General features: G+C 43.8%; 1 long non-coding RNA gene across 2 annotated transcripts; it reads right to left on the reverse strand.

The window, feature by feature from the left end:
- Positions 1-502: 502 nt before the first annotated feature.
- On the reverse strand, positions 503-9,476 carry LOC126653136 (uncharacterized). 2 transcript variants are annotated; one of them, XR_007632137.1, is made up of 4 exons: positions 9,300-9,476; positions 7,476-8,589; positions 7,321-7,387; positions 503-6,707 (listed from the first exon to the last, which is right to left on the reverse strand). It is a non-coding gene; the product is annotated as an uncharacterized LOC126653136 (long non-coding RNA). The 2 variants fall into 2 exon arrangements; XR_007632136.1 differs by lacking the exon at positions 9,300-9,476 and having other exon boundaries at positions 7,476-9,165.
- Positions 9,477-9,771: the final 295 nt, after the last annotated feature.

Consider the following 9,771-nt stretch of genomic DNA (forward strand, 5'->3'; position numbering starts at 1 on the left):
TGAAATTAGGGGCAGCAGCCATGTAGAAGAGCAGCGGGCCCAAGCAGGGCCAGGCTCCCTCCTCCCCTGACTTGGGCCAGGGGAGGGGGCAAGTGTAGCACTGAAACCTCCCTTTCTCTCTTGTAAGAGAGTGAAGAAAAAACTTTAAAAAGACTGACTACTTGAACGAGAAACCGCTGTAGAAGAAATTCCAGAGAAGAGATAACAAAGTGTCCAAGGTCGACGCTGGCAGCCGGAGGAGAGAGAAGAAAAACTCGAAGGGGAGGGCTGCTTCTTCCCCCTTTCGCTCTCCCTCCCTTCAGCAGGGTAAAGACTGAAAAATAAATCCCTACTACCTTGTAGAAGTTTGTTGGTGTGAGAAGACCCCCGTGCTGCTTGTGGAAGAGTTTACACTGGAATAAGTTGATGCATGAAGAAGCTGAGACTTCATGAGAGACCTGAGGTGAGGCAGAGTCCTGTTGAAGACTTTGTGACCCTTGAAGGGGACGATGCTTATGCCGGAGTGAGGACGGTTCGGATAAGCTTTGGGATCTCAGTGAGAGATCCATGCTGCTGGTGCTGGAGATTTGTGACCCTGAGAGAACCTCACACTGGAGCAAGATGGCCCAGGTGGGATTTTGGGATCTGTGTGAAAGATCCATGCTGCTACTGAAGATTTGTGACTTTGAGAGAGAGAGAAAGCCTTACACTGGAGCAGAAACGGCTCGGGTAAGGATGTTGGGATCCATGTGTGGGATCCATACTAGACTCATGCCAGAGAAGTCTATCAAAGACTGTTCTCCCATGGGGAGGGACCTCCATAGAGAACAGGGGTGGACTCTTAAACCATTATCCCCTGTAACCCCGTGGAAGAAGATCCATAGTAAGCAAGTGTCCCCTTGCAAGCCTATGGAAGAAAAACCTTCAGGACCTGGGTAACCCCCAGCCTCTGGCCTTAGCCCAAGAGGAGGGTAGGCCCAGCCCTGGAGGCCAACACAGAGAAGGAGAAAGAGTTCCAGCTGCGATGAGGGTGCTGCAGAGTTACTGGAGAGAGAGAGCTGGAACTCCGAGAATGGAGATGGAAACTGCTTCTCCTCCTTGGACTGATATAAAAAGGGGGGGGGAGGAGTATTTTCTGTAAATACATGGCACCTTTTACTTAAGTAAGATTATTGTAGATATAATTCTTTAGTAGTTTTTATTGTACTAGTAATAAATAGTCATACTTTTTTCCCCAATCCAGTCTCTTTTGTCTGCATAAACCTTCTCTCAACTGATTAGTAATTGTGTGGGAGGTGTGAAAGCAAATTGAGCCAGGGCAAAAACACAACAGGTGGTTCAAAAGCTTGTTGTGTATCTCCAGTGAAAATTTTGTTCAAGGCTTGTGTGTGCATATATTTGTGCATGAATAATGCAATAAAGGTTTAAGACAACAATGTCAAACAAAACAAGATCAATATAGGTTGCTTGTTATCAAAATAACACTGAGAAAATGAGAATATTTAGTTGCTATACAACTGAAAAGAGAAGAAAATGGCTGTTGCCTTGTAAAGGAATTTGCAGCTTTCTTGTAGGCATTCCTTCTAGTGCTTAGCCCAAATTGCCATGCCACCACCTCTGCGAGCTTGAGGTTAGCCAGTGAAATCCCCTTTGAGACTTACTGCTTTGGTGCAACAATGCCCCACAACTCTGTAATGTGTCTAAGCATTAAAAAAACCCCAAAACCTAGGGAAATTTTAAAATTCTGTAAGACACTGTTGCACTGTGTGACATGTCCCAGGTTTGTAGTTATCTCTGTTGTATAGAGGTATGTTGCCCCTGTTCCCCTAGCAAAATGTAACAACAAAGAAAGATTTTAGTGGGATTTCTTGTGGGGAAGGACCCAGGATCCTTCCTGGCTATCCCAAGGTAAAGGTTAAATGCAGTTGAGGAAGTGAGTGGAAAGCTCTTGCTCCTGCTATGTTTGTAATGGTAGTCATGCTTCAACCATGATTTACCAAGCATTAGTGTCACCCTCCAAGCATTTGTCAGTGATCTGAAGACTATTATCTGGTCTCTCTGTCCAATGCTACTGAGCCATAATAGAAAAATATTGCTCTTCTAATGTAACTTACTTGCATGAGCACTGCTCATGAGTTTGTAGAAGAGATGTGATCATCAGTACCAACCCATTCATGCCATTATAAATAGAAAGGATGAGTGACTATGAAAATTTCAATACTGAGAAAAACACTCAGAGGCCCTCTTTAGTGTGAGTTTGGATAATTGATCATTATTATTAAACTCTGGTGTTGATTTTAATATGCTACACGTGAGGTCATATTTTGTGCTGGTTTTTATGGAAGAGTCTGAATGCATGGAAAGAGTACATAGTTGTGATAAAGGGGCTCTTCCCATTGAGGACTGGCTATAGGAAGCAACAGTATCAAATGTATTTTATACATGTTATATAAGCTTTGTTATACAAATTAGTTTGATCATTTTTTTTATATTTTCCACTATATTTTAGCAAGAAATTTCCTATGTTTGTGACAGCTGTTTAATTTTCTTCTACTCATTTTCATTTTAAAGAAATATAAGTCTTTTTGTATTATAATCATTAGTTTCTTAGCAGGATGCAGCAGCCTTTTTCATAAGCATTACTGTTTGCTCATATTTTCAGTTATTGTCACAGAGACTTAAGAACTGTACAAATAATATTGTTTTCAATTAATTAACCTAATTTACTGTTACTGTTTAGAGAGTTTTTACAGGGTTGTTTAAGAGAAGAGTTTTAGTTGAACTATACTGTCATCTTGTGGTTGCTAGTGTTTCTGGTTCAAATTCACTCAAAAGTTTTCAAAGTGAAGAATGTGGATAGCATACTGTCCTGGTTTCGGCTGGAATAGAGTTAATTTTCTTCTCAGTAGTTGGTACAGTGCTGTGATTTGGATTCAGTACAGAATCATGTTGAAAACACAGTGACATTTTGGCTGTTGCTGAGCAGTGCTTATCCTGAGTCAAGCACTTTTCAGTGTCTCAGGCTCTGCCAGGGAGGAACTACACAAGAAGCTTGGAGGGAGCATGGCCATGACAGCTGACCTGAACTGGCCATAGGGATATTCCATACCGTGGAATGTCATGCTCACCACCTGCTGACCAATTGCATTGTTCATCACTTGTTTCTCTTGGGCTCTGTTACTGTCTCACTCTCCTTATAATTACTATTATTATTGTTATTGTTGCTGTTACTATTATTATTATCATTGTTATATTTGTTTTCAATTATTAAACTGTTCTTATCTCAACCCACGAGGTTTACTTTTTCTTTCCTGTTCCCCCCACTGGGGGGTTGGGATGGGGTAGAGTGAGCGAGTGGCTGTGATACTTAGTTGCCTGCTGGGGTTAAACCATGACACATACAAAAAAAGTTACATTTCTTTTGACTGCTTGGTAATGGATATTCAGGTAGTTTTTCTTCCCCATTAATTCAAATGAGGTGTCTATCTCTGCAAATCACGATGATATCCAGAAACAAAGGCATTCAAACTGACCTTCATGAAAATTTGGCCCTTGAATTCTTCAGTTCTCCTGCAGCCTTCCTGAGACATTGTTACCAAGGTTAAAGTGTTCAATATCCAAAAGGACCTAAAAGCATTCCTTTGACCTAAGAGATCACATTTAGAAATAAAGACTTTACCTTGTCTGCATCTCTGAAGATAATTGGTATCAAACACCAACTAGCTTCTAGCATATATCAAGCTTGAATCTTCACCATTCCTATGCCTTGCAGTCATCCTCACTTGCACAAAGGGCGTTCCACATGTGCACAAGTAAGTGATGCCAAAATGATGACATTAGACAGAAATTGTTTAGATATCAGTCTTGCATTTGCTACACACAAGTCCTTTTGTGGTAGTTTTAATCTAGGTCTTCCTTGGTGAGCATTTTGTAACCAAGGAAGTGGCCATGTTCCCAGTATTCCATACAATTTTTACGTAGACCAGGGTATAAATAAGAAGGGAGGAGAGGCCTTCATTCTCTTCTCTTCCCATGAGGTTCAGGAGCAGTGGATCCTTGCATTGGTCTCGCTTATCTAGAGGCTGAGGCCTGCAGCGACCACTGCTCTACCACGCAGGAGGCTTGGAGAGTGCTGGCCGTGTCTTGTGATCTTGTTTTTCTGAGGGACATGGTGAGATTTGTTTTGCTAGTTCTTTACTTTGCTAGTTCTTGGGTTTGATTGTGTATATCTGTTCTGTGTCCCTTTTTGTCCCTTTTTCCCCTTTCCCTTCGGGGGTGTTTGGATTCCCTTCGCTGTGTACATAGCATTTTAATTGTGTAAAACTGTAATATAGGTAAAATATATATTTTTATATAACTAGTTTGATTTCGGGTTCTTCAATTTTTATAGTTTTTTTTCCTTTGCCCTAAGAAAAGAAGGGAGGGGGAAAGGGTTGTTACTGTGAGTTTGGGCATTTGGCAGGGAGCCAAGTCTGAACCATCACACCTTTCAGCAGTGTTCAAGTGTCATAGAACAAATACAAATTCCACCATAGTCACATCAGGTACTGTATGGCTGTACTGCACCGTGACAATGGTCCTATGTAGTATGACACCAAACCTATGTAAAACAAATACCACTGAGGTTATTTGGTGCACATACCCACTTTCCTCTGTATTGCCGAGTCAGCCCTGGTTTTGGTCTCCCTGTCCCTGAGCTGGACTTATCTGTAAGGCTGCTCTGCTTTAGTTGTGAGGAGAGACTGGTAGTGACTGATTCTCCTCTTCCCCATCAAAGTGCCACAATAGAACAAGAAGGTCAGGAAGGTCCATGGGCCTTGGATAGGGTCAACTTGAGGCAGAGAGGCTTGTATCCCAGAGGGATGGAAGAAAAAAATGAATGAGTATGTCCAGTGTTGCATTTTGCTTCCGTTTTTCAACCCCAACCAGATAGGACAGGCAGCAGAACATGGTGCTAGGGGATACAGAAAGGCACCTGCTTCCACAGTATTCAATAAACCCTGATTGAGATGCTTAATAGGATCACAGTTTTGCTGGCACAACAAAGAATTTCTCCCATCACTGGACCTGACTGGACCAAAAGTGCTGGGCAGAAGCTGCAATGGGACTGTATTGGGTTTGCATGTGAAGAACTGAAGCCCATGGGATGGACTTGCATTGGAGAAGTTCATAGAGGACTGTCTCCTGTGTGAGGGACCTCATGCTGGAGCAGGGGAAGGGCTCCTCTCCCTGAGGAGGAAGCAGCAGCAGCAACAACATGTGAACTGACCATAACCCCCATTCCCTGTCTCCCTGTGCCACTTAAGGGGAGGAGGTAGAGACTCAGGAATAAAGTCATGCCCAGGAGGGAGTGGTGGGGGGAAGGTGTTTCTAAGATTTGTTTTACTTCTCATTATCCTACTCTGATTCTGATTGGTAATAAATTCAATTATATATCCTGAAGTCAAGTCTATTTTGCCCATGATGGTGATTGGTGAGTGATCTCTCCCTAACTCATGAGCCTTTTGTTAGATTTTCTCTCCCCTGTCCAGTTGCAAAGGGGAGTGATAGAGCAGCTTTGGTGGGTGCCTGGCAGCCAGCCAGGGTCAAACCACCACAGGGACATAGGTTGCAGTGACAGACTGCTGTTTCCTACACTGAAAAGACAGTCCTGAAATCCAGATGTGTCACCTAAATCGTTTGAACTACTTCCTATGCATTGAAGCAGAAGGGTGAATTAGCCAGTGCTGAATTTAGCTGGTACCATTCAGCAGTTGTTAGTATGTGAGTCTGTGTGTTTTGAGTAAGCTGGAGTTCACTATTAGCAGTGACCCATGACCTGCACTGCAGCTAAGAGCTTCTGGGATTGTGCTGGATCAGCCACATCTCTGCCCATTACCTACTGTATTGGGTCTGGCTGATCTGGAGTTCATTTCCCCATAGCAGCCCTCACAGTGCTGTGCTTTGCATTGGCAGCTAGAAGGGTGTTGATAACACACCGGTGTTTTGGCTACTGCTGAGCACAGCATCAGCACTGTAACATTCCTTCCTCGATCGAGGGCAAGATTCTGGGAGGGGACACAAGTAGACCAGCTGACCCAAACTAACCAAAGGGATATTCCAGACCATATGACATCAGCTCAGATATAAAAGCTAAGGAAAGGAGCAGGAAAGGGGGCATTCAATGTCTCCAATGGCTGCAAAGGGGGCATTCATTGTCTCCAATGGTTGCCTGCTGAGAAAACATTACACCTGCTGAAGCCCTGCTTCTCGGGAAAGTGACTGGCCATTGCTGCTGATGGGAAGTGGAGAATAAACCTTGTTATTTTTCTCTTTGCTTTTGTGCATGAAGCTCTTGTTTTGCTTTTGCTTTAATAAACTGCCTTATCCCAACTCATGAGTCATTTTCCAACTTATTCTCTCTCCCCTTTCCTGGCTGAGAAGGGGAGTGACAGAGTAGCTGGATGGGCCCCTGGTGTCCAGCCAAGGTCAACCCACCACACCTACCCTAGAAGTATTCAGTGCTCCTGAATACTAAAGACGATTTCATGATGATATAAAAAAAAATATCTTTCTTTCCTAACATGTATGAAGACATGTAAATGAACAAGATTATTTTTATCCCACATAGGACAAGAATAATTCCTCTGGCATATCCTTGCAGGTAGACAAACCAACATACTTCCTTTGGAGGCTGTTGCCATGGCATCTGTCCAATGTCTTCACAGCATCTTCCAGATTTTTGAGATCTAATGAGAAAGAAAGAGGAAAGGAGGCACTAGTTAAAAGACACATAGCAAGGTTGCTGGGAGAAATAAGACCCAGTCCAGCCTGTAGGATGTATTTACACTTTGACTTAATTGGGAAGTTTTTTTCTGTATGGCATTTCATCCATAGAACACAGAGGTTTTGCTTTTGATTTTTGGCAAGAAAGACAGAATTGCTATAAAAATATTTTCATTGTCAGTCAGGGCAAAATTAATTTTACCTAACTTCAGCCATCTATGTGCCTAGCCTAAGGGGGTTGTCTAAGCTCCTGTTAGAATTAATGGAAGGAGAAGGGTTCCTTGCAAGGATGATTTATACAGCCTATTTTAGACACCAAATTTAAGATAGAATGATTAACCCTTTGGCAGTATTTATCTCTCTCCTTTAACTACAACGGGACCATGGATGGACTAAATTCCTGGGTTTTCAGGTGAGGCAAAAGGAATATGAACAAAGAGCTCTGCCTTAGGTGTTATTCCAGGGATAGAAATTGCCAACCAAAATGAAAGAGATGAGTGAACAGCCTGGGTCACATCTTTGTGCATCTGGAACAATGCAGCTAAAGTAAAAATAGCTTTTCTCCCCATCCCTTACCCTTAGAAGAAGTCAAAAGTCTCACAGCATATAAATCAGCACCAAAGGAATTCAGCAAGAGGCCACGCTTAGAAAAAAAGTGAGGATAAATTAATATTGAGACAACCATACAAGACTGGTTTGTCCAGTAGTGAAAATGTAGCAGTTGGACATACCTTAATTGCTTTGGAGATTATGCCATGGGATGATGCCTTTTTCTGGATGAGCTCCATGTTACAAGGGTTCAACTGTCCACACATTTATTGTGCAAGAGTTCCTCTAAGTTTTCTGGCTTGTGGCAGGCCCAGACAGCTACATTTTGGAATAACTGCATTTTTAGTCAGCTTCAGTAAACCAAAAGCAGAAGGAATGAGATTTAGCCTGCCAGATAAATACCTACAAGAGCTGTTAGATAAGGTTATAACTATATAATCAAGGTTAAATACAATGGTTTTATTATCAATTTCTGACTTTATTTCAGACAAATGTTGAACAGGTGATAAGTTAAACACAAATTTCTTCAAGTTTTCACTGTACATATTATTTCTTCAAGTTTTCACTGTACATATTATTTCTCCAAAATTAACTTTTCTTAGATAAAATTGCCTATAGATTGTGAGTCTACTGAAGATGCGTGGTAGGCTGGCATGTAAGAATTTAAATTATGCTTCTGAATAAAACCCAATTTTGCATTAATGATGTCCATTGAGATGCTTTAGGCAGACTGTCACGTTGTGTATTCAGAGCTTGGGGGGGGACACACTGACAAAGCGTGCAGTAGGGGCTGTCTATCTTTTAAGGCAATTCACTTTGAAAGTATGTATTACAACCATGAATATCCTGTCCCTGAATTTCAGTCATGAAAATAGGCTTCACTTAATGTAGAAATAGGGCCAGGACTTGATTCTACAGCCTGAAGTGGAGCTATAGGCACCTGTGAATAGCAGCATAGGCACTATCACAGAGAAGATGCATTAGAGTTAAAAATTACGTACCAGTAAGGCAACTTAGGTGTGTTAAATGTTTTCTTGACATATCTACATATACATATACATATACATATACATACATATACATATACATACATATACATATACATACCCCTTAATCATTATTTCCAGGCCCAGTTGCACCATAGCCTAGGACACATTGTGATGCCTTAATAAACACCAGTTTTTAGGTAGTGTCACTGGGGAGCTTTTGGGTTCTGACCCCCGAGGGTCTCACCGAAGACACCAAGGCTTTCAGGGACTCCGCATGTCCCAGCAGGCCGGACCCGGCGGGAAGGGGCTGTAATAAACTATATTTTAAAGGGGATTCTTTTTTTTTTTTTGTTAAGCTTAGTAAAACTTCAGGACATTGATATGTGATTTCCGTTTGTATTTCCCACATAGCTGTTAACTGCTTCTAACAAGCTGCTGTTTGTTCCCGAGGCTGATAAGGAAGGGGGGAGGGAAGTCTGGCAGTGTAATTAACTACACCAGCTGGGGACACTGAGAAGCTTCCTCTAAACAAAGAGTCAAAGTGATTTATATAGACGATAAGACTGGAACGGGAGGAAAAATACCTATTAAAGGCGCATGCTCCAAGCCGGGTTCATCTTGCGGACATCGAGGAAGACTAAAAATCTTCATCACAGAGACCCCGGCCCACAAAGAAACCCCCAGACCACGGACGCCGGTAACACAGCCCAGGAACATGCATGGGGAAAACTTTGCAACTGAGCATGTGCAAAAAACACATGCCCCTGACTATGTATGGATAAGAACCTATGTACTGAGCATGTCTGGACGGGGACCCGGAGGGTTCAAAAGGGGAAGTTTGAGAGCTTGGGGGGGGCGGTGGCGGCGAGCTGTGAGAGAACTTTCTTTTGTTCTGAACAGCCCCCGTCCCTCCTCCTCCCTCTCCTCCCTCCCTCCCTCCCCTCCCCTCCCCTCCCCTCCCCTCCTCCCTCCCCTCCCCTCCCCTCCCCTCCCGGCGCGTGCCGATTGTCTGTCTACCGCTTATTAATAAATTTGCTTGCTATTGTAAATTGGCTTCTTCAATTCCTTTAAGGCATTGCTGGTAACCTATAACAGGGGCCATCACCGGAGGGGCTCCTAAACACAACTTGGAGTGAGGCCAATCAAGCAGAGCACTCGCTCTCTGCCGCGCCGAGCCAGGCCAGGTCAGGCCTTTCCAGCCGCACCACCGGATCGGATCCCTCCGCCGTGTCCAACTGGACACTCCCAGCGCTCCCCCGGAAGCGCTTGCCGGACTACAGCGGAAGCGGGGTGGGGTGTAACCTCTTTGGTGCTGGCGCCCGGAGAAGATGGTGAGCGCTGGGGCCGGGGTGTGGGGTATCTGTTCTCATCCGCCGCCGTGCTGGGCTCCGCGGGGCCGCGGGCCTCGTCTGGGGCGTGGGGAGGCCCTGTGCCCTGCTGCGGCCGGACTCAGCGGCGGCACGGCGCTGCGGGGCGATGATGCTGGGAG

The sequence above is a fragment of the Myiozetetes cayanensis genome, unplaced genomic scaffold (genome assembly GCF_022539395.1).
Source record: "Myiozetetes cayanensis isolate MyiCay16 unplaced genomic scaffold, myiCay2020 scf907, whole genome shotgun sequence".
NCBI lineage: Eukaryota > Metazoa > Chordata > Aves > Passeriformes > Tyrannidae > Myiozetetes > Myiozetetes cayanensis.